Below are 25,645 nucleotides of genomic sequence, written 5' to 3' on the forward strand. Positions count from 1 at the left end.
ACCAATCAGCAGCTAGCTTCCAGTAGTGTATTGCTGCTTTTGAGCCCACCTGAGGGTAATTTAAAACAAAGAATACAGAGAAAATGAAGCAAAATAGATTATAGAAGTAAATTGGAAAATTGTTTAAAATTACATTCAAATACACCTTTAAATTCCATATATGTAGATTAATGGAGGGTGGAAAAAAAGGTTATTAAATGTTAATAAAACAAAAATTTTATGAGGAAGTCTAATATATCCAATTAATCTAACATGGAAAATGTATAGCAAAGAAATAAACTAAAAACTCTACTAACGGAGTTAAAGTTTTGCACGCTCACATCCAACAAGAATCATTTTAGTGCAGGCCCTAATAGAAATATATTACCTGAGGGAAATTAACATTTTAAGATGGCTTTATGCATGTGTTATCTGACATGATTACTGTAGCGCGCACCATACTAATGCTCATTGACTTGTAATACCAATGCAAAAGAAATATGGATTGCTTTTTCCGCTCAACCAGTAACCTAGCCCATAGTACTTTATCTCTAATGGATAAAATTAAAGGGTGAATTTAATGTGCAATCATTTCTAGTTTTTCCAATAATTGACATGTCCTCCTTTTCCACAGTTCCCAGATGCCCACGTACAGTCACCTTAAGGCAATAAGTGTCCTTGCATTTCCTCCCACTCATTAAAGGAAATATCAAAATATGTTTCACACCCACACATTTTCTTATTAACTTTTTTAAGGCCAAGGCTGCTTTTTATAAAGAATAGCTTTGCATTCATGTAAATTATGTTTTACAAGTTCCCTTAGTTCATTTTCTAAAATTAAGTCTTGGTTATGACCCAGAAATCAAACTTCCTAACAGTGGTTACTTAGAATTCATAGGCAGCAAATAACATTTTTGAGGGTTTAATAACACCATGAATTATAATCACATTCTTATCTAGGTTGAACTTGAAATACCTATACCTACCAGTAAGTTGTTAAACCTTAACTTTGATGATTCTTTTCTGTCTCTTCTTCCCTATCTATGTCTTTTGTTAATTGCCATTTTGCAAAGTAAAATAAAAAAAGTAAAAATTAAACTGCCATAGTCAGAGCATTCAATTAAAAAAACAAAAAAACATTTAACTACTTTTATCAAATGTATTTTGTCCGCTTGGTATACTTTGTTGAAGATCATATCTAGATATATTCATTGCTCAGCAGCATGCACATATTTTATGCACTATATGACTGCAGTGTTTGCCACTATGTAAAAATGTTTTACAAACATTAAAACGATAAAAATAAAAGGCGCCTCATAGGGTAGACCAGCAAATAAGGGGTGGTGAACGGACAAGGTGAATCAGTCCTACTCACATGAAGGAAGGCACTAGTCAGTGCAAAACAGGCAAGCCGGTTCCTCAAAGTCGTCCGGCAGATTCCCTCCCAATAGGATACGCCTAGGAAGGCAGCAGAACTTCTAGATAATCTTCCAATGTGAGGGTATTCAAACCGCTGTAGGAGAAGTGAAACTAGTGCAACCAGGCCAATACCAAATACCAAATACCCAAATTGGTATAATGACGATAAGCAGCAGAAGTTTAAAACCATTTATTCAAAAGTTAAAACATATATAGCATATAGCTACGCGTTTCTCGGTGGCACAGCACCATTTCCTCAGGCTATATTTTCTGTGGTGCCTCTTATAGACACCTGATTCACACACGGATCAACATACGGATTGTTGTGTGAATAGGTACCTATATTTTATTCTTACAAACATATTTACAAGCACTGCTGCCATATAGTACTTAATGCTTTCTTCTCTGCTTACCATAGTATGCTTTTCAACCAAGAGAGTAAGGGGCCCATTTAACAAGCTCCGTAGGGATCCGCCAGAAACACAAGTTATGGAGCTGCGGTCTAAAGACCGCTGCCTCATAACCCTGTCCGCCTGCTCTGAGCAGGCGGACAGGAATCGCCAGAAATCAACCCGATCGAGTACGATCGGGTTGATTGACACCCCCCTGCTGGAGTCTGCAGGGGGCGGCGTTGCACCAGCAGCTCTTGTGAGCTGCTGATGCAATGCTGAATATGGAGAGCGTATTGCTCTCCGCATTCAGTGAGGTCTTGCGGATATGATCCGCAGTGTCGGATCAGGTCCGCAAGACCTTTCTTAAATAGGGGCCTAAATGTAATAATCGATTTAAAATAGAAAGTTGTTTTTATTCTTTAATTGCATCTGAATCATGAACATTTAATTTTGAGTTCCTTGTCTCTTGAAATGTATTTTGAACAATTTTCCAACCATTGATATATTATTTATCTTACACTGATTCATACATATTTGAATTTAATTTTTTGTAATTTTATTTCATCCATAGCTAGTTTTAATACATCCATCTAGAAAAGATCTTTTTTGCAAAAAAAGAAACCTCATCAGTATTATGAAGACTCTGGTGGTATTCTCTAAAACCAATTTTTACCTTGACAACAGCATGTTTCACAAACCATTGTTAAATCACATTAAATATAGTAACAACATTGTTCTTCAAAAATTGTATTCTATGGATAAATGAAAACTTGTATTGAAATTATGCAGGAAAAACCTATATAACCGAATAGAAATCGTAATAAAACTAGACCTTGGATGCAAAAAATTCTGTACTTATACCAAATCCAAAAAGTAATGTTTTTCTTATTGTAATATGAGTTTCGCTGTCTCAACTAAGGGAATGAACGGGGTGTTCCCTAGGCATAGCTGAATGCCTGGTGTGTTCTCTTAGCGTTTTCCTCCACAGATCTCACTGTTTTATCTTGCATTCTGAAAGGTGGGAAGATGGTGTCAAAATACTCCAGCTACTACCCTAAAATACATGTATACAAAACAGATATTGCAAGATATTATACTCTCTCTGAATACAGGGTAATCTGCAGCATTTCATTTTTAATGTGTGCCCACTGCTCCCTGCTAAGTCCACTCCACCAAAGTTTCCCTTTCCAGGGAGCTTCATTACTTTCTATAGGAGGCATCTCGCAGACTTGCACTTCTTTTTTAGGAAATTCCCTGAAGGCAGCTTCTGCAAGTGTCAGTAATATCTCCCGTGTCTGATCTGGTGAATGTTAGATCATTGGGTCCTACTTCACTTACATACAAAATGGTTACAAGTTAAACAACATTAATAATTTAAGGGACATGAAACCAACATTTTTCTTTCAGGAATCTGATAGAGTATACAATTTTAAAATACTTTCCAATTTACTTCTATCATCAAATTTGAAGGAGCGCCAATTGACTACTGGAAGCTAGCTTAACACATCTAGTCAGCCAATCACAAGAGACAAATGTGTGCAGGCACCAATCACCAGCTTGCTCCCTCTATTGTAGGATATGTACATATTCTTTTTCTACAATGGATACCAAGTGAACAAAATATATTTGAAAATAGAAGTGAAATAAAAATGCCTTAAAAGTACATGCTCTATCTGAATCATGCAAATTTTATTTTGACTTTCCTATCCTATCAGTCCACCCAAAAATATTTACTTTCTTTTAAATATATAATTTAAAGTACTGTTACCGATTTTTTTGCTTGACAGTGTAAGATTATAGATTAAAAAAAAACACTTTAAAATAACTGATTGATATTCTGCTACAAATTAATCATATTGAGTGCTGAATTCAAATTGTTCAATGAAAAGTACATCTGTGTTCTCTAAAAACACAATTAATCTCGTTCTGCAATCTCAACCTGCATTTCTGGGTCACTTGAGGCATTTAAACTGCACTTATAATTAACAGCTATTTTTACACAGCAAAAAAAAAATAAAAAATAGAGCGGTAGTAAGTTACAAAAGCATTAAAATTGCCCCAGTTTTGCTATTGAAAAGGACACACTACTGCAATATGCTTCAAGATCAAAGGGAGCTCACAAAAAAAGAGACAGACTGATCAGTGGGGATAAATTGTTCCCATTATGATGGTGTAAGAAAAGGGTTCTTTCAAATGAAACAATTTAATAACCACATTCATTACATTGGTGTCCTCACCGTTTTATCTGAGCAGTTTTTACATTACTAGGGAGCAAGTCCAATTGAGCTTATTCTCCAGAAATTAAGATGTGCAGACTTTGACATTCTGAAATTAAGCACTAGTAGTCAGCAAAGCAGTTGTCTGGAGATCCCCTCTGGATGAGCTTAAACTCTACCTACCTCTAATTATAGTGAATGCAAATTCACTCTATAAAAGACATACAAAACGTAAAACATTAGCATAGCTCATTTTATTCCTCTTAATGACTACACTTCTGTGGACATGCAATATTTCCTCTGAGTTTTTTCTCCTTTTTTATAGTTGGTATTTGCTTAAAAGCCAAATCCTTAATTTAAATAATCATACTTTGCTTTTAAATATTTATTAAAATAATCATGGCAAAGTGACTTCTAATTTTGCTCTAGTAAAAGAATAATTTGTGTTAATATGATCAAATTTTAATAAAATTAGCATGTGTTTAAGATGAAAAGTGACTTATAAAACATTTATGAGGTATATACTGAACTCTTAAATAGGGTGTTAAGCTATTGTCAGCACTTTATTAGAATATAAGATAGTTTGGGTCAGACATCTGGTTACGCATGTTGATGTTTAATATTTACTAGTTAAAACCTTGGAGTATTATAAAACCAAGCTATTGAGCTTTGAATGAAAAATTGTTTCAGTATTGAAGAAAAAGGAAAACACAGACAGATTTAAAAAGAGAAATTTGCTAAGTTTTCCTAATGCCTCAATGTGTGTTGTAATTTTAGCTAGGCTATTTTAATTAAAGGATCTTGACATACAAGTTTTAAAGGTGCAATGTGCTGTTACATTTTCTCTACTTTAATATGTTCCCAGTGATGAACTTTACATGCTGGAATGTATTAAATTGTTCACAAATAACTTATTTACCTTTATTTTGGCATTTGAATTAGCTGTTGTTCCTGTTGGAAGCTCTGCCTATACAAAAAATGTAAATACTGCATTAACAGCTGATAAAAAACAAGAAGTATCAACTTTCCATTGGAGGTGGGAAAGAGAAAAAACAGCCCTTTTAAAAGGTTGTTTCCTGCACCAGATTTAAATACAATAAGTACATTGTTCCTAAGGGAATTCCAAGCAAAAAGGGTCCGAGGGTAAAAATTATCTAAACTCTGTATGGCAAAATTATAAGAAATATACTGCCACCATAGGCCTAGATTACAAGTGGAGTGATACATTTTTATTGCTCATGAGCACTAACTGTGCTCAAGGTAAAAAAATAGCTCTCCCAGGCTAGCGTGGGTATTACAAGTTGAAAGTAAAATGGTGTGAGAGCAAAAGACTCAGGTGCGCTTACTTCAGGACTTTGGATATTGTAAACTAACTCCCTCTGCCCATAGACGCGCTAAATAAAAAACCTTTTCATTTTATTGATGGTGCGTTAACCTGAAACTGCAATAGTCCAACTGCACTAAAGTCAAAGATGTGTTAGGAATACTTCATATTCCTATGTTGCTCATTAGAAGAAACTATTATAAAATAGTTATAGTAAAATTATAATAGTGTGTATAATCAAACTAAAAAAGTAATATAAAAGCAACAAAAGATACCAATCAACACCGTGCACTAAAAAGACATCGAACAGTGTTCAAAGAACATCTTCTTCGTACCTCAAAGAAAATGAAAAGAAACTTTCATAGTGTTAAACCATATGAGAATATCCCTTTAAGAGTATAGGAAAATTCCTGACATGCTGGTGAGCTACTATAGCTCTAAGTGATGCGCTCAGTACAAATGGATCCAAGACTGAATTGGTTTGTAGGGGATGCCAATATTTATTAACAAAAATACAATAACAATTTATTAAAAAGGCAAAGTCTTCTTTAATAAAAAGGCAGTAGTTGTCAGCCACTTTGGAGTCTCAACGGCTGTCAAAAAACACAACACCTTCAGACCTCTTTCCTGAACGATTGTAAGAAGGGTCTGGTGCAGCTTGCTTTCAATACGCCTGCCCCTCCTTGTAACATGTAACTGTGCCTCTGTGACTCCGACGTACGTTTCACCTTTCAGCTTTTTCAAGGATCATTTTTAGCTTTTATATTAGAATGAAATATATCTATTTTTAAATTGTTATATAAAAATAGTTTTCTAAAATATATAACTATACCTATATTTCTATATGAATATATACAGATATTTATATATTTTATATACAGATATAAATAGAAATATATAAAAATATATATAAAAATGAGATTGCCTATTTCAAGGTGTTTGACTAGAAAGGGCTGGAAAATATATATATATACTGAATATAGATAGATAAATGTGTATATATGACTATACATGTGTATGTATGTGTTTCTATGTGTATGTATGTGTACACATTCATATTTACACATATAAACACATTGTGATATACCTTTAAGGCATATCCCTCCCACCTTGCTCTCTCCCTATTTAAGCACCTTCACGCCTTCTATTCACTGCCTGTTAATTGATGTTACCTCTAAGGAGTATCATCCTTCCTTTTTGCTCTCCTAGCTACTTTGTACTTTTTTCAGGTTCACCTGTCATTTTGGGAAAACCTCCTGGAATTACCGCTATGCAAATTCATCTAACAACCTGCATTACCTTTTCTTTTTGCTATCAATAGGTAATTTCACGCTGTCACTAATCTTCCTTGCAGCTTTCCAGCTGCCTGCTCGCTGATACTTGAAGTGAGTCACACTCGCTCAGCCGGAGCTACCGCTTAGACGCCACAACGCTCTACCACTCTGATCTTCAGTTACGGTCTGTACTTTTTACTTTTCCAAACCGAAGGTATAACTTTTCCTACAAACCTTATGCTGGCTAAGTGTATATTTTGTGAACTACAAATATCTCTCTGACATTTCTACCATATTCTATAACAAGCTGAATTACTTATCTGAGTGAGTGTGTGAAAACGGACTTTACCTACTTTACTACTTATGCTGTTACATGCACTGATACATTCTATTTTTGCATTATTCAGAATTACACCATTTGAAATCACTTCACTAGTGATTTCTATTTTCTCTTAACTTGTTACTTTAAAAGGGGTTATTTTTCATTAAAGATACAACCCAGACTCTCACCACATTACAGTAATTGCTCACAGATACTCTGCCTTAAGTTTAAGCACCAACTTATAGACAGAAATATCAAAGGAGCAACATTTCAACTATTTACTTGTTAGAAATAAAACATTTATATATTCAATATAACAGTATTAACAGGCCTTAAAAACAAAATTGCCATATTATGGATCCTACAGAGATTCAAAAGGCATTTAACAATATCCATCAAAAATTGGATTATCTGGCTCGTGGCCTAACTGAAGTACAGGCAGAAACCACAACATTAAAAGCTTTAGTAAAAGACTGTTTATCACCTAAAACCCCTGAAATCCCAGAACCCCAAGTACAACCCCCAACTCCTTTTTCAGGCAAGAGATCTGCTTTCAGGGATTTCAAAAATTCCTGTCTTCTATTATTTACTCTAAAACCTCGCACATATCACACTGAAAGATTGAAAGTGTGCACTACCATCTCCTACCTCACAGGGGAGCCCCGCACATGGGCAAATAGATTTTTTGAATCAAACAATTCTATCCTTGATTCCTTGCAGGAATTTTTTGCTGCTATGTCTGAGTTATATGAGGATGCCCACACACAGCTAATAGCAGAAACTAAGCTTTGTTCCCTTAAGCAGGGAAAGCGTACTGTGGAGGAGTACACCACGGATTTTCAGCTATGGGCGACTGACTCTCAGTGGAATGAGGTCAGTCTCCGAAATCAATTCAGATTGGGTTTATCAGAAGTCCTAAAGGACGAGCTATCTCGCCTTGACATGCCAGAAACTCTCTCTGCTTTGATTAAACTTAGTACTACTCTGGACAGACGAATTAGAGAACGTAAGGCTGAAAGAGGAGGATTTGAGACCTCTCCTAGACAAAATTACCCAAATACCTCTCATCATGATAAAACAACACCTATGGAAATAGGCGCACTAAGGGGTCACTTGACCCTTGAGGAAAAGACTAGAAGGAGACTTTCCAACCTTTGCATGTACTGTGCAAAGAAAGACCATGCTGTCTCAGATTGCCCTTTACTGGACATACAAAAGAGGGGTAAGAATGTTACCTTAGAACATATTAAAACTGATCTTACAAATCAACTAACTATCTCTCTCTCTCTACAGTGGGACCAAAACAATCTTCAGAATAAAGCATTTATTGACTCTGGGGCTTCAGGGATATATATCAACACTGATTATGTATTAGTTAATAAAATACCCACGGTGTGCAAGCAAATCCCTGTGTTTGTTAAATTAATTGATGGTTCCTCTATACAACATGGTCCTATAACACACCATACTATACCTTTATTGATCACAACCACAAATGGACACACTGAATATTTATAATTTGATATCCTCCCAATTGCTATGCATACCATAGTATTAGGTTATAAATGGTTAAAAACCCATAACCCTCAAATAGATTGGTCACTCCATCAAATAAAATTCCAATCAGATTATTGCTTAAAAACATGTTTTCCACAAACGCACATAGCAAATATACAGAGTATTCCAGAAGTTTATCAGGATTTGGCGGATGTCTTTAACCTTAAAGAGGCAGAGATTCTTCCTCCACATAGAGTTTTTGATTGCCCCATTGAATTAATCCCTGGCTCTCAAATACCTCATGGTAGAATTTATCCCATGTCTCAAAAAGAGCTTAAGGATTTACGTTTATATTTAGATGAAAATCTAAAAAAGGGGTTTATCTCACATTCAACATCACCGGCAGCTGCAGGCATGTTTTTTGTTAAAAACAAAGATGGCACTCAAAGACCAATCATAGACTATAGGGCTCTAAACAATATCACAGTAAAGAATCGCTATCCTCTACCTTTGATTCCTGAGTTATTAGAAAGGCTTACTGATGCCACAATATTTACCAAACTTGATCTGAAGGGTGCATATAACTTAATTCGCATAAAAGAAGGAGATGAGTGGAAAACTGCTTTCCGCACCAGATACGGTCTTTACCAATACAACGTCATGCCTTTCGGTTTATGCAATGCCCCGGCAACCTTTCAACATTTCATAAATGAAATATTTCATGATTTGATTGACGTATGCGTCATCATTTATTTAGATGACATCTTGGTCTACTCCAGTACTTTATCAGAACACGAAAAACATGTTAGGTGGGTTCTCACAAGACTAAAAGAACACAAACTATATGCAAAACAAGAAAAGTGTATTTTTCACGTAAATCAAATAAAATTCTTAGGTTACATCATAACACCTAATACTATTAGCATGGATTCAGATAAAATTAAAGCTATTTTGGATTGGCCCACCCCCACTACCGTAAAAGCCTTACAAAGATTCTTAGGTTTTGCGAATTTTTACAGAAAATTCATTCATAACTTTTCTGTTATAGTGAAACCTCTTACTTCACTAACTAGTAGTAAGATTAGATATCTTTGGACAGAGGAGACCCAAAAGGCTTTTCACACCTTAAAGAAATCTTTTTCAACTGCTCCTGTTTTAACCCTACCAGATTATCAGCAACCTTTTGTTTTAGAGGTCGATGCCTCCAATTCTGGTATTGGCGCAGTCTTATCACAACACGATAAAACATCCACTCTTTTACATCCTATCGCTTATTACTCACGAACATACTTACCAGCTGAAAAAAATTATAGTATTGGGGACAAAGAGTTGTTAGCCATTAAGAATTCTTTGGAACATTGGAGACACTTGTTAGAGGGCACTGAAGTACCATTTACGATTTATACTGATCATAAAAATTTAGAGTACTTAAAGAAAAATAAGACTCTCTCTGCCCGACAAGTTCGTTGGTCTCTTTTTCTAGATCGTTTCAATTTTGAACTAACATATAAACCAGGGGTTCTTAACATAAAAGCTGATGCTTTATCCAGACAACATGATAACCCAAACGATAAGATTTTGGCTTCCCCAATTATCCCACAACAAAAGATAATAGGATGCATCACCACATTCGAAAATGAAGTATTAACTGCACTAACAAAGGATCCAAATATACCCAACTCATGTACCAAAGATACATCCACAGGTCTATATTATCACAAAAACAAACTCTTTATACCAGATTCCTTACGCAAGACAGTTCTAACATATACACATGACAATGTTCTATCAGGACATACAGGCATACAAAAAACTATTGAACTCACAAGAAGATTTTTTTGGTGGCCACAGATGGAACAATATATTACCAATTATGTTTCCTATTGCGATATTTGCGCAAGGAATAAACTAGACCATAAAAAGCCGATTGGGTTATTGACATCCATACCAATACCTGATAAACCCTGGTCAACAATCTCGATGGATTTCATTGTTGACTTACCACTTTCACAAACGTACAACACAATATTCGTTGTTGTAGATCATTTAACCAAACTTGCTCATTTTGTTCCATTGAAGTCCCTTCCAACTGCAAGTACTACAGCTAAAGCTTTTATAGCTTCTATCGTACGCTTAAATGGCTTACCCAAAGTCATAATATCTGATAGGGGAACTCAGTTCACCTCAGCCTTCTGGAGGTCTTTATGTAAAATCCTACAGATTGATGTCAGATTTTCAACTGCTTTCCATCCTCAAACAAATGGACTAACTGAGAGATTAAACCAAACCCTTGAACAATATCTCAGATGTTATATAACCCATTTACACGATGATTGGGTCGCATACTTACCCTTAGCAGAATTCTCCTATAATGATTCAATGTCATCTTCCACTAAAATGACTCCATTCTACGCAACTTACGGTTATCACCCAATCTCTATTACTTTATCAAAGGTAACTGTTAACTCCCCAAGTGCTACCGATTACACTTCATCTCTACAACAAAGGTTGGACGTTTTGAAGACTCATCTTCAAGATGCAAAGGAAAGACAGAAGAAATATTATGATCAAAAACACAGAGAAACCCCAAAATATAAGATTGGAGATCTTGTCCTTCTATCTACCAAACATCTCAAACTTCAACTACCGAGCAAGAAGCTCGCTAATCAATTTTTAGGTCCATTCCCTATTGAAAAAATCATAAACGAGAATGCAGTCCGTATAACCCTGCCGAAAGATTTTAGGATACATAATTCTTTTCATATTTCTTTACTAAAGCCATACAAATCGGACCCTACAAGACATCATCTAGTTCCTCCAGCCCCAATCCTTATTGATGGTCAGGAGGAATTTGAAGTGGAGAAGATTCTTGATTCCCGATTGAGACACCGACGTTTGGAGTATTTGGTCAAATGGAGAGGCTACGGACCGGAGGAGAATTCGTGGATTTCCCATTCGGAGGTCCATGCACCTGTATTGGTACGCCGGTTTCATCTCAAGTATCCATTCAAACCCCGTCTAGGATCTTCTGGAGTGGTCCCTTGAGGGGGGGGAGATGTGATATACCTTTAAGGCATATCCCTCCCACCTTGCTCTCTCCCTATTTAAGCACCTTCACGCCTTCTATTCACTGCCTGTTAATTGATGTTACCTCTAAGGAGTATCATCCTTCCTTTTTGCTCTCCTAGCTACTTTGTACTTTTTTCAGGTTCACCTGTCATTTTGGGAAAACCTCCTGGAATTACCGCTATGCAAATTCATCTAACAACCTGCATTACCTTTTCTTTTTGCTATCAATAGGTAATTTCACGCTGTCACTAATCTTCCTTGCAGCTTTCCAGCTGCCTGCTCGCTGATACCGGAAGTGAGTCACACTCGCTCAGCCGGAGCTACCGCTTAGACGCCACAACGCTCTACCACTCTGATCTTCAGTTACGGTCTGTACTTTTTACTTTTCCAAACCGAAGGTATAACTTTTCCTACAAACCTTATGCTGGCTAAGTGTATATTTTGTGAACTACAAATATCTCTCTGACATTTCTACCATATTCTATAACAAGCTGAATTACTTATCTGAGTGAGTGTGTGAAAACGGACTTTACCTACTTTACTACTTATGCTGTTACATGCACTGATACATTCTATTTTTGCATTATTCAGAATTACACCATTTGAAATCACTTCACTAGTGATTTCTATTTTCTCTTAACTTGTTACTTTAAAAGGGGTTATTTTTCATTAAAGATACAACCCAGACTCTCACCACATTACAGTAATTGCTCACAGATACTCTGCCTTAAGTTTAAGCACCAACTTATAGACAGAAATATCAAAGGAGCAACATTTCAACTATTTACTTGTTAGAAATAAAACATTTATATATTCAATATAACACACATACATACACATTTACACATACATACACATGTATACATACACACATTCACATATTTAGACATATATATATATATATATATATATATATATATATATATATATATATATATATATATATATATATACTTTGGAGAACTTTCCAGCCAAACATTTTGTCATATACTATATCCCTTTCTAACCCTATGTCATGTTTCCACCCCTTGTGGGTGGTCTTATTCTGTTAGCCTATAAAAACTTACCATTTATCTGCTAACATTGCTTGTTAATTTGTTTACTCAAGTTAAGAGCTCCTGGTTGTCTCTAAAGCTTTAGGCTCATGTTAACCTTTTATCGTTCCTAGTGATCTATGATGTGTTATATGATTTTCGTTTCCAATACAACCGCTTGTTACCTTTGGTTGAGAAACATTGTAGCCGCATCGTATTCAGTCTAACTCCACAGAGCAGAGACGCTGCTTACGTCATCAGCTACGGACCCGATCTTCACTGTGCACACAGAACGCTGCAGAGCACGCTTACCTTCCAGTTGTGTGGCACTCAGCACAAACCAAGCCGGTTCATCTTGTAAGTGTCTGGACTTGCTCCTATCTAATTACCGGACATCTGTCACACCATACCGGACCTTCAGAGCTTCATCTGTTTACCTGCAGGTAACAATACTTAACTACCGATGCTCTTGTTTGAGTCCTTATCTCCTCCATTGTTACTGTAACAAGCAAGTAGTTAACAACTTTGGTACCTTGTTTATTATTTTTAGTTTAAACATTAGTTATATTTTGGTTATGGGCAAGATTATAACATATACCATTCAACTATGTGTTTAACATATAAAAGTAAATCAGATCAGTAACTTCAGTGATTTAGAAGTAATCTCTTGAAAATAAGTATCTGTTACAGTTACTATATGAAGTTTTCTGCCTTGAAATGCAGTTCAGCAGCTGAGCTGTCTACATTCTGCTTTTATAAGAATTTATCTACTAGTTCCTTGACACCCTATTAAAACCCTTTTTCAGTTTAAGTAATATATTTTTATTAAAATTGTTTTTGAGTGTAATAATTTAATGTTTTAAAGTGTAACCCTTACACTTTACTTCAGGTCTCAGGTCGCACTAATTCATCTAGAGCTATTTGGGATTTTGCTTGAACGCAACTAAAAACTTTCAACTTGTAATGTCAGAGATATTTAGCACGGTTGTGATCTCCATTGAAAGTATAGGGTGAGCTAGGGTTATGTTCGCTGCTCTAAATCTTCTCTGTTTCACCATGGACTTGTAATATAAATTTGTGCACTAATTTTAGTGCGGTCCAGAGATATTGCTATCGCCAATTGCAATCTGGGCCATAGTGTAATTGGCGGAAATTGTAGTATAGGCACAATTCCCAAATCCAGAATTCTCATAATCCAAACTTAGTTCAAATTTTTGAATTAATATTTTTTTAACTACTTTTTTTCCCAGCCTGTAAGTCACAATCTTCTCTGCCTGTGTCTTTGGTTTGATTTTTCGTTCTAAAATACAAATTCATGTCTATATTTAAAAAAAAACACATATTACCTTTTTGATTACAGTACTGTACTATCTTTATGATGGTACTATGTATACAAAAGTATTAAAAATTATGTAGATTACATTTAGGTTACATGTATAAATTGAATTATGACTTCCAAACTATTCAGACATCCAAACTTCAAAAAACATTTAATAACCCGAACAAGGTGTTAATCAGCATAGTACTTTTTATAAAGCTAGTTATAAAATGTGATATTTGTTTAAGCATCTTCTCCTCATGTATATTATTAAAAGAGACATAATTATGTCACAAAAGCAACAGGTCTTAATGACACCTGGGCTAAAAAAAATAACTTCCATAAAGTATTACATTCACTTTATTTATTTTTCAACTTTAATAATTCCAATTTTTGTAAATTTTACTTTAGCTTTTGATTGTGGAATATTGCAAATTGAATTTCTCTGTTTCCCATAGGAATTACAAAATAAAAAATAAAACTGGGATTTCTGAATAATCTAGTAGATAAAAAAAACTAGAGCATAGGATTTTCTGTGTCACCATTTACTATTGAGGGTGACTAATAAATAATGCACCACTCACAGAACATCTCGGTAAGCCAACCAGGAGTGGCAGTGCTACATAGCTTCCAATCACTTGAGATTTCTTGTTTGGGAACTGCAATGCTCTCAGCTCCAGAGCAGAGCTTAAGCCAGATCTATGAACCTTTTCCAAATCGTGAAGGATTGTACTATTTTATGCCCCAAACATGCACAGACTCATCCAGTTCTGAACCAAGTCCAACCTTGGGTCCACCTACAATACACCTACAACACAACTGAAACCCCACCCCTCACATTATGACATTTCAAACAAATAGCGGTCACTGCCCAAAAGTCCCCTCACCTCCCTTATGTAAAAAGCCTCCAAGAAATATTGGGTAGTATTGGATAACCAAATACATAACACAATACACACACTATACTCCCAAAACACTTGAATTGTTGTGCTTAACTTGTTCCTTGGATTTCCTTGCATGTAGAGAGGTATGGGAGATAAAGGAGGGATGTGACTCCCTTTAAGGGAGAGAGGTATGAGAGATTAGGGAGATATAGGACTCCCTTGTAGGGAGAGAGGTATTAGAGGTAGGGGAGGGATGTGACTTACTTGCAGGGAGAATGGTATGAGAGGTAGGAGAGGGATGGAACCTCTTTGCAGGGAGATAGGTAGGGGAGGGATGTGGCTTCTTTGCAGGGAGAGAGGTATGAGAAGTAGGGGATGGATGGGACAACAGTCCATTACCCTATGTTTTAACTAAAATATTTTGTAAATTAAAAAAAAATATATATATTTTCCCCCTTTTATTTAAGCAGGTACCCCCACCCTTTCCTACTCCCAACTACCTTTTACCCTGGGGAAGCGATTCTTATCTATGACATGGGCTGGGAACCAACATGTCACCCCCCAGGAGAGGAACTGCTGCATTTACACTGCAGACTGGATCAAAAACAACCCACCCTACATGATCAGTGTCACTCAACCTATAATCTGACCCTATTTAATTTAATGTAATTTTTTTAAATTTTATTGTAGACACCTTTTTGGTTATGAAATAAAAATGCAGTTCTTGAAACAGGATTCACCATGTATGGATGTAACCATAAAGAAGCTAATGAAGTTACTGCGCAACTAATGATTCAGAAACGTTCACTATATTTTTGAGAATGCTTTTATATGGCATGATTTTATAAAATCTTACTTGCAGATCTTGCAGTGTTTTTTTATTTATTTAAAGGTAAAGAATAAAAGAGCAAACTATCGGCTAGATTACGAGTTTTGCGTTATGAGTAAAAAAGCCTCATAACGCTGCTTTTTCACTACCGCTGGTATTACGAGTCTTGCAGGTATTTCTGTACCACACACTTTTTTGGCCGTAACGCAACATAACTACCGCAGCTTTCAAAAAGTCATTTTTCAATGGGACTCTGATAACAACGGTATTACGAGTTTGCCTGGGATCCCAAAAAGTGAGCGGTACACCCTATACCGTCAAGATTCATACCATAAACTGAAAGTCAGTTATGGGTTTTGCGCTACAAAGCTGTAGCATAAAACTCATAACTAAAGTGCTAAAAAGTACACTAACACCCATAAACTACCTATTAACCCCTAAACCGAGGCCCTCCCGCATCGCAAACACTAAAATAAAATTTGTAACCCCTAATTTGCCGCTCCGGACATCGCCGCCACTATAATAAACATATTAACCCCTAAACTGCCGTACTCACGTATCGCAAACACTAGTTAAATATTATTAACCCCTAATCTGCTGTCCCTAACATCGCCGCAACCTACATTACTGTTATTACCCCCTAATCTGCTGCCCCCAAAACTTACTATCATTAACTAAATAATTCCTATTTAAAACTAAATACTTACCTGTAAAATAAACCATAAGCTAGCTACAATATAACTAATAGTTACATTGTAGCTAGCTTAGGTTTTATTTTTATTTCACAGGCATGTTTGTATTTATTTTAACTAGGTATACTAGTTAGTAAATAGTTATTAACTATTTAATAACTACCTAGTTAAAATAAATACAAAGTTACCTGTAAAATAAAACCTAACCTAAGTTTCACTAACACCTAACATTACACTACAATTAAATAAATTACATTAATTAAATACAATTAACTAAATTATAAACAACAAACACTAAATTACACAAAATAAAATAAGAAATTATCAAATATTTAAACTAATTACACCTAATCTTATAGCCCTATCAAAATAAAAAAGCCCCCCAAAATAAAAAAGCCCCCCAAAATAAAAAAAACCCTAGCCTAAACTAAACTGCAAATAGCCCTTAAAAGAGCCTTTTGCGGGGCATTGCCCCAAAGAAATCAGCTCTTTTGCCTGTAAAAAAATACAAACAACCCCCCAACAGTAAAACCAACCACCCACACAACCAAACCCCCCAAATAAAATCCTATCTAAAAAAACCTAAGCTCCCTTGAAAAGGGCATTTGTATGGGCATTGCCCTTAAAAGGGCATTTAGCTCTTTTTCCGCCAAAACCCTAAGCTAAAAATAAAACCCACCCAATAAACCCTTAAAAAAAAAACTAACACTAACCCCCGAAGATCCACTTACAGTTTTTGAAGAACCGACATCCATCCTCGAAGCCGGCAGAAGTCTTCATCCAAGCAGGCCGAAGTCTTCATCCAAGCTGGCAGAAGTCTTCATCCAGATGGCATCTTCTATCTTCATCCTTCCGATGCGGAGCGGCTCCATTTTCAAGCCATCCGGCACGGAACATCCTCTTCTGTCGACGGCTCTTCAAGAATGAAGGTTCCTTTAAGGGACGTCATCCAAGATGGCGTTCCTTGAATTCCAATGGTACGCCATCTTGGATGAAGTCCCTTAAAGGAACCTTCTTTCTTCAGTCGCTGTTGTAAGAAGAGGATGCTCCACGCTGGATGTCTTGAAGATGGAGCCGCTCCACGCTGGATGGAGATAGAAGATGCCGTCTGGATGAAGACTTCTTCCAGCTTGGATGAAGACTTCGGCCCGCTTGGATGAAGACTTCTGCCGGCTTCGATGAGGAATTCTGCCACTTCGTTTAGGATGGATGTCGGGTCTTCAAAAACTGTAAGTGGATCTTCGGGGATTACTGTTAGTTTTTTTTTTTAACGGTTTATTGGGTGGGTTTTATTTTTAGCTTAGGGTTTGGACGGAAAAAAGCTAAATGCCCTTTTAAGGGCAATGTCCATACAAATGCTCTTTTCAGGGCAATGGGGAGCTTAGGTTTTTTAGATAGGATTTTATTTGGGGGGTTGGTTGTGTGGGTGGTGGGTTTTACTTTTGGGGGGTTGTTTGTATTTTTTTACAGGTAAAAGAGCTGTTTTCTTTGGGGCAATGCCCCGCAAAAGGCCCTTTTAAGGGCTATTGGCAGTTTAGTTTAGGCTAGGTTTTTTTTATTTTGGGGGGCTTTTTTTATTTTGATAGGGCTATTAGATTAGGTGTAATTAGTTTAAATATTTAATAATTTCTTTTTTATTTTGTGTAATTTAGTGTTTTGTTTTTTTTGTAATTTAGTTAATTGTATTTAATTAATGTAATGTATTTCATTAGGTGTTAGTAAAAGGCAGGTTAGGTTTTATTTTACAGGTAAATTTGTATTTATTTTAACTAGATAGTTAGTAAATAGTTAATAACTATTTACTAACTAGTCTACCTAGTTAAAATAAATACAAACTTAGCTGTAAAATAAAAATAAAACCTAAGATAGCTACAATGTAACTATTAGTTATATTGTAGCTATCTTAGGCCTAGATTTAGAGTTCGGCGGTAGCCGTCAAAACCAGCGTTAGAGGCTCCTAACGCTGGTTTTGGCCGCCCGCTGGTATTTGGAGTCAGTGATTAAAGGGTCTAACGCTCACTTTACAGCCGCAACTTTTCTATACCGCAGATCCCCCTACGCCATTTGCGTAGCCTATCTTTTCAATGGGATCTTTCTAACGCTGGTATTTAGAGTCGTTTCTGCAGTGAGCGTTAGAGCTCTAACGACAAGATTCCAGCCGCCTGAAAATAGCAGGAGTTAAGAGCTTTCTGGCTAACGCCGGTTTATAAAGCTCTTAACTACTGTACCCTAAAGTACACTAACACCCATAAACTACCTATGTACCCCTAAACCGAGGTCCCCCCACATCGCCGCAACTCGATTAAAAATTTTAACCCCTAATCTTCCGACCGCCACCTACGTTATACTTATGTACCCCTAATCTGCTGCCCCTAACCCCGCCGACCCCTATATTACATTTATTAACCCCTAATCTGCCCCCCACAACATCGCCGCCAGCTACTTAAAATAATTAACCCCTAATCTTCCGACCGCAAAGCGCCGCCACCTACGTTATCCCTATGTACCCCTAATCTGCTACCCCTAACACCGCCGACCCCTATATTATATTTATTATCCCCTAATCTGCCCCCCTCAACGTCGCCGACACCTGCCTACACTTATTAACCCCTAATCTGCCGAGCGGACCGCACCGCTACTATAATAAAGTTATTAACCCCTAACCCGCCTCACTAACCCTATCATAAATAGTATTAACCCCTAATCTGCCCTCCCTAACATCGCCGACACCTAACTTCAATTATTAACCCCTAATCTTCCGATCGGAGCTCACCGCTATTCTAATAAATGTATTAACCCCTAAAGCTAAGTCTAACCCTAACACTAACACCCCCCTAACTTAAATATAATTTTAATCTAACGAAATAAATTAACTCTTATTAAATAAATTAATCCTATTTAAAGCTAAATACTTACCTGTAAAATAAATCCTAATATAGCTACAATATAAATTATAATTATATTATAGCTATTTTAGGATTAATATTTATTTTACAGGCAACTTGGTATTTATTTTAACTAGGTACAATAGCTATTAAATAGTTAAGAACTATTTAATAGTTACCTAGTTAAAATAATAACAAAATTACCTGTAAAATAAATCCTAACCTAAGATATAATTAAACCTAACACTACCCTATCAATAAAATAATTAAATAAACTACCTACAATTACCTACAATTAACCTAACACTACACTATCAATAAATTAAATAAACACAATTGCTACAAATAAATACAATTAAATAAACTAGCTAAAGTACAAAAAATAAAAAAGAACTAAGTTACAGAAAATAAAAAAATATTTACAAACATAAGAAAAATATTACAACAATTTTAAACTAATTACACCTACTCTAAGCCCCCTAATAAAATAACAAAGCCCCCCAAAATAATAAATTCCCTACCCTATTCTAAATTTAAAAAGTTACAAGCTCTTTTACCTTACCAGCCCTGAACAGGGCCCTTTGCGGGGCATGCCCCAAGAAGTTCAGCTCTTTTGCCTGTAAAAGAAAACATACAATACCCCCCCCCCCCAACATTACAACCCACCACCCACATACCCCTAATCTAACCCAAACCCCCCTTAAATAAACCTAACACTAAGCCCCTGATGATCTTCCTACCTTGTCTTCACCATGCCAGGTTCACCGATCCGTCCTGGCTCCAAGATCTTCATCCAACCCAAGCGGGGGCTAGACATCCACTGAAGAAGTCCAGAAGAGGGTCCAAAGTCTTCCTCCTATCCGGCAAGAAGAGGACATCCGGACCGGCAAACATCTTCTCCAAGCGGCATCTTCGATCTTCTTCCATCCGGTGCGGAGCGGGTCCATCTTGAAGCAGGCGACGCGGATCCATCCTCTTCTTCCGATGTCTCCCGACGAATGACGGTTCCTTTAAGGGACGTCATCCAAGATGGCGTCCCTCGAATTCCGATTGGCTGATAGGATTCTATCAGCCAATCGGAATTAAGGTAGGAATTTTCTGATTGGCTGATGGAATCAGCCAATCAGAATCTAGTTCAATCCGATTGGCCGATCCAATCAGCCAATCAGATTGAGCTCGCATTCTATTGGCTGTTCCGATCAGCCAATAGAATGCGAGCTCAATCTGATTGGCTGATTGGATCGGCCAATCGGATTGAACTAGATTCTGATTGGCTGATTCCATCAGCCAATCAGAAAATTCCTACCTTAATTCCGATTGGCTGATAGAATCCTATCAGCCAATCGGAATTCGAGGGACGCCATCTTGGATGACGTCCCTTAAAGGAACCGTCATTCGTCGGGAGACATCGGAAGAAGAGGATGGATCCGCGTCGCCTGCTTCAAGATGGACCCGCTCCGCACCGGATGGAAGAAGATCGAAGATGCCGCTTGGAGAAGATGTTTGCCGGTCCGGATGTCCTCTTCTTGCCGGATAGGAGGAAGACTTTGGACCCTCTTCTGGACTTCTTCAGTGGATGTCTAGCCCCCGCTTGGGTTGGATGAAGATCTTGGAGCCAGGACGGATCGGTGAACCTGGCATGGTGAAGACAAGGTAGGAAGATCATCAGGGGCTTAGTGTTAGGTTTATTTAAGGGGGGTTTGGGTTAGATTAGGGGTATGTGGGTGGTGGGTTGTAATGTTGGGGGGGGGGGGTATTGTATGTTTTCTTTTACAGGCAAAAGAGCTGAACTTCTTGGGGCATGCCCCGCAAAGGGCCCTGTTCAGGGCTGGTAAGGTAAAAGAGCTTGTAACTTTTTAAATTTAGAATAGGGTAGGGAATTTATTATTTTGGGGGGCTTTGTTATTTTATTAGGGGGCTTAGAGTAGGTGTAATTAGTTTAAAATTGTTGTAATATTTTTCTTATGTTTGTAAATATTTTTTTATTTTCTGTAACTTAGTTCTTTTTTATTTTTTGTACTTTAGCTAGTTTATTTAATTGTATTTATTTGTAGCAATTGTGTTTATTTAATTTATTGATAGTGTAGTGTTAGGTTAATTGTAGGTAATTGTAGGTAGTTTATTTAATTATTTTATTGATAGGGTAGTGTTAGGTTTAATTATATCTTAGGTTAGGATTTATTTTACAGGTAATTTTGTTATTATTTTAACTAGGTAACTATTAAATAGTTCTTAACTATTTAATAGCTATTGTACCTAGTTAAAATAAATACCAAGTTGCCTGTAAAATAAATATTAATCCTAAAATAGCTATAATATAATTATAATTTATATTGTAGCTATATTAGGATTTATTTTACAGGTAAGTATTTAGCTTTAAATAGGATTAATTTATTTAATAAGAGTTAATTTATTTCGTTAGATTAAAATTATATTTAAGTTAGGGGGGTGTTAGTGTTAGGGTTAGACTTAGCTTTAGGGGTTAATACATTTATTAGAATAGCGGTGAGCTCCGATCGGAAGATTAGGGGTTAATAATTGAAGGTAGGTGTCGGCGATGTTAGGGAGGGCAGATTAGGGGTTAATACTATTTATGATAGGGTTAGTGAGACGGATTAGGGGTTAATAACTTTATTATAGTAGCGCTCAGGTCCGCTCGGCAGATTAGGGGTTAATAAGTGTAGGCAGGTGTCGGCGACGTTGTGGGGGGCAGATTAGGGGTTAATAAATATAACATAGGGGTCGGCGATGTTAGGGCAGCAGATTAGGGGTACATAGGGATAACGTAGGTTGCGGCGGTTTACGGAGCGGAAGATTAGGGGTTAAAACTGTAATGCAGGGGTCAGCGATAGCGGGGGCGGAAGATTAGGGGTTAATAAGTGTAAGGTTAGGGGTGTTTAGACTTGGGGTTCATGTTAGGGTGTTAGGTGCAGACGTAGGAAGTGTTTCCCCATAGGAAACAATGGGGCTGCGTTAGGAGCTGAACGCTGCTTTTTTGCAGGTGTTAGGTTTTTTTTCAGCTCAAACAGTCCCATTGTTTCCTATGGGAGAATCGTGCACGAGCACGTTTTTGAGGCTGGCCGCGTCCGTAAGCAACTCTGGTATCGAGAGTTGCATTTGCGGTAAAAATGCCCTACGCTCCTTTTTTGGAGCCTAACTCAGCATTTGTTTTAACTCTCGATACCAGAGTTAAATTTATGGTGCGGCCAGAAAAAAGCCCGCGGAGCGTTAACGGCCCTTTTACCGCCGAACTCTAAATCTAGGCCTTAGGGTTTATTTTATAGGTAAGTATTTAGTTTTAAATAGGCAAGAGTCATCTATGTGCAACCACCAATCAGCAGCTAGCTCACAGTAGTGCACAGCCGCTGCTGAACCTACCTAGGTATGCCCTTCAACCAAAGATGTCAAGTGAACAAAGTAAACTAGACAAAAAAAATAAACTATATCTATATAACCTATATCTATAATAACCACTGATATAAGTGTAAAAAATAAATATAATAAATAAATAAATGATACGTCCTGTAAACATCTAAATCACTATAATAAACAACTCCAAATAAGGTGTACTTCACATAACATAATAGTGATTAAATCTAGTGTAGAAGCATCTAAATGTGCTATATAAAAAATATACACATAAGTGAACTGTCCTATAGTGGTGAATGATAATCATTCCTGTACTGTGTATACTATGTAAGTAGTATTTTGATGTATAACAAAAAATTCTATATTATGTGTAATGCTTGTAGCAACTAATAAAATTAACCTATGTGATACAACTAGGAATATTTTAGTGCCTATTCATCAATAAATATATTCTAAACATGTGAGTGACAAAAGAGTCATTGCAAATTATTCTAAGTAGTAATATATGACAAAAACCTATCTCAATTAATTACCATATCAGAAAGCAGCTAGATCGATTACTTCATTTAAACCAGAGGGATACAATGTTTGGAATCTGTAAATCCAAAATGTCTCTCTCTGGCGTAACTGAGTGTATCTATTAACACCCGCTCTGGGAGCAATGTATTCCAGAGGGGTAATTCGATATGTTTGGTGGTCACCATTGTGTTGGACTGTGCTGTGTCTTGATGATATATTATGTTTCATGCTGCAAGCTTTTATATTTCTCCAATGCTCGCTCCACCTAGTTCGAATATTCCTGCACGTGCGGCCCAAATATTGCAGTCGGCATTTGCACGTCAGCACATAGATTACATAACAGGTGCCACAGTCAATTCTGTTTTTATGTCAATAATTTCTCCTGTGGTGTGGCATTTTATAGCTTTGCTCCCATGTGTGATATGCTTACACATGTGGCACCTGGCTTTATTGCATCTATAGGTTCCTGTTCTCTCTTTATTGGCCTGATAAATTGGATTATGTATATTATTTTTCTTTGAAATTACCACTTTACTTGGCGCAAGTTTCTGTTTAAGAGTGGGTGCTCTGCGAAATACTACTTTAGGATTTTTATTTTCTTTTTTTTTTTTTTTTTTTTTTTAATTCTTTATTTCTATCCAACAGTGTGCACAGAGAAACCAAATTACATAACTTTGCACCACGTAGGGCTAGATATTATACATTTGAATACAGACCATCTATTGACAATAAACAAAACTTGCTACTACTATGCGTCCATAATATATCTGTACACACCTATGGGCTTTTTTTAATTATATTTTAAACAAAAACACCCTAAAAATACTAAACAATAATATAAATAAAAATCCTCTCTTAATGTGTGAATATCATCCTTTTCATATCCTTTGGATAAACATGTGTTATCAGTAAGTTAAACAAGAATGAGAATTTTTTTTTTTATTAATTATCTCTCTCTCCTTACCCCCTCCCCCCCGCCCCCCCCCCCCACCCGCCTAGCCCTGGAGACCCCTGATTAACTGACCCTGAACTTCCATTATCAATATGGGATGGGCTTGAATAGTTATTCCCTGATTATCTACCCTCCTATCTACTCCACTGTTGGGGAAGGATGCTTTTTAGAATAAGTAATGTGAACTCCGGGGAATTTTGAATTGGAGATATGAATTGAATTTGTGCAGTTAGTGGCCAGTCCCTGATAAACTTTAGCCATTTGTAGAAAAAGCTTTTCAGACTATGTTCCGTGCAAGTCTTCATGTTGAAAAGCTCCATTGTCATTTGCAGCTTTATCGTATCTATAAATTCTTTAAAACTAAGGGGTCTTGTAGATTTCCAATATTTAAATATAATGTTACGTGCTACCAGTATTGCTGTATTTATAAGCAATTTATCTGCTTTTGGGGCCACTTCATTGCAGAGGAAGAATACATTAACAGGCGCCAAAGAGAATCTGGTCTGTAAGTATTTGTTAAGCCAGAAATTAATTTTCCCCCAGAATTGTCTGGTCTTTGGGCATAGCCACAGACAATGAACAATATCTGCTTTTTCAGGCCTACATTTATAACATTTACACTTTGCCCATTTATTTATTCTATCCAGCGTCAGATAGTAGTTATTCAACAATTTAAATTGTGATTCCCTGAAACTGGTAACCGACGTAGCTGCTTCTACATTGGAAATGCTATTTTTAATATCCTGTATCTCTATATGTGGAAACAATATATTTACGTATCTTTTGATGGATTTAAGGTGAATCGCCCCCGCTTTTGCACGTAATAGATTATACCATACTGAGATAGACCTTTTTCCAGCTTTGTACAATTTAAGAGCTGATTCTATTTCCTGCCATCCCCTATCTGTACCAGTTAATTGACATAGCTGATAATAGTAGCTTCTGCATTGAAGGTATGCGTAAACATTTTTTGACACTAGCTGATATTTATACGCCAATTCTGCAAATGTCTGTATAGATGATGAACCATCTTGTCTAAGTTGGAACCAGTTTATTAAACCTCTCTCTCTCCAGACTTTAAAGGTCGGGTCATATATGCCCGGACTAAAATCAGGCATGCCCACAATGGGGCTGTATTTAGAGATTTGGAATTGCTCATTCAGGGTTGAACAATATTTCTGCCAAGCCCTGATGACATTCTGAATCGTTATTAACCCAATGACATTACTTGGCATTTTTTTTCTATCGATATGTAGAACTGCCTTGAGATCAAATGGTGATATTAGTTCTGACTCAAGCTTATAGTATGTAACGTAGTCTCCCTCCACTAACCAATCCGCCGCAAATTTAACCATTGCCGATAGGTTATAATCTTTCAAGCATGAAAGCGTGAGGTTTGGCCTTATTCCATTAAAAATAGGCTATTGATTTATTATATTTTTGGTGGTCTGTCTTTTGTTATAAATAGTGGGAGATTCTGTAGTAAAAATAGAATTTTACGAAATACAATTGTTTTGATTACCATTATCTTTGCTGATAGTGATAGATTGTATCTATTCCATTTTGCTAGAGCCTCCGGCAGTCTCTCAAAAACATTTTCATAATTTAGTCTGTGCCAATCATGTGGATTCTTGCTAATATACAGACCTAGATATTTTAACTGCTCTACCT

Source organism: Bombina bombina, chromosome 2 (assembly GCF_027579735.1).
Source record: "Bombina bombina isolate aBomBom1 chromosome 2, aBomBom1.pri, whole genome shotgun sequence".
NCBI lineage: Eukaryota > Metazoa > Chordata > Amphibia > Anura > Bombinatoridae > Bombina > Bombina bombina.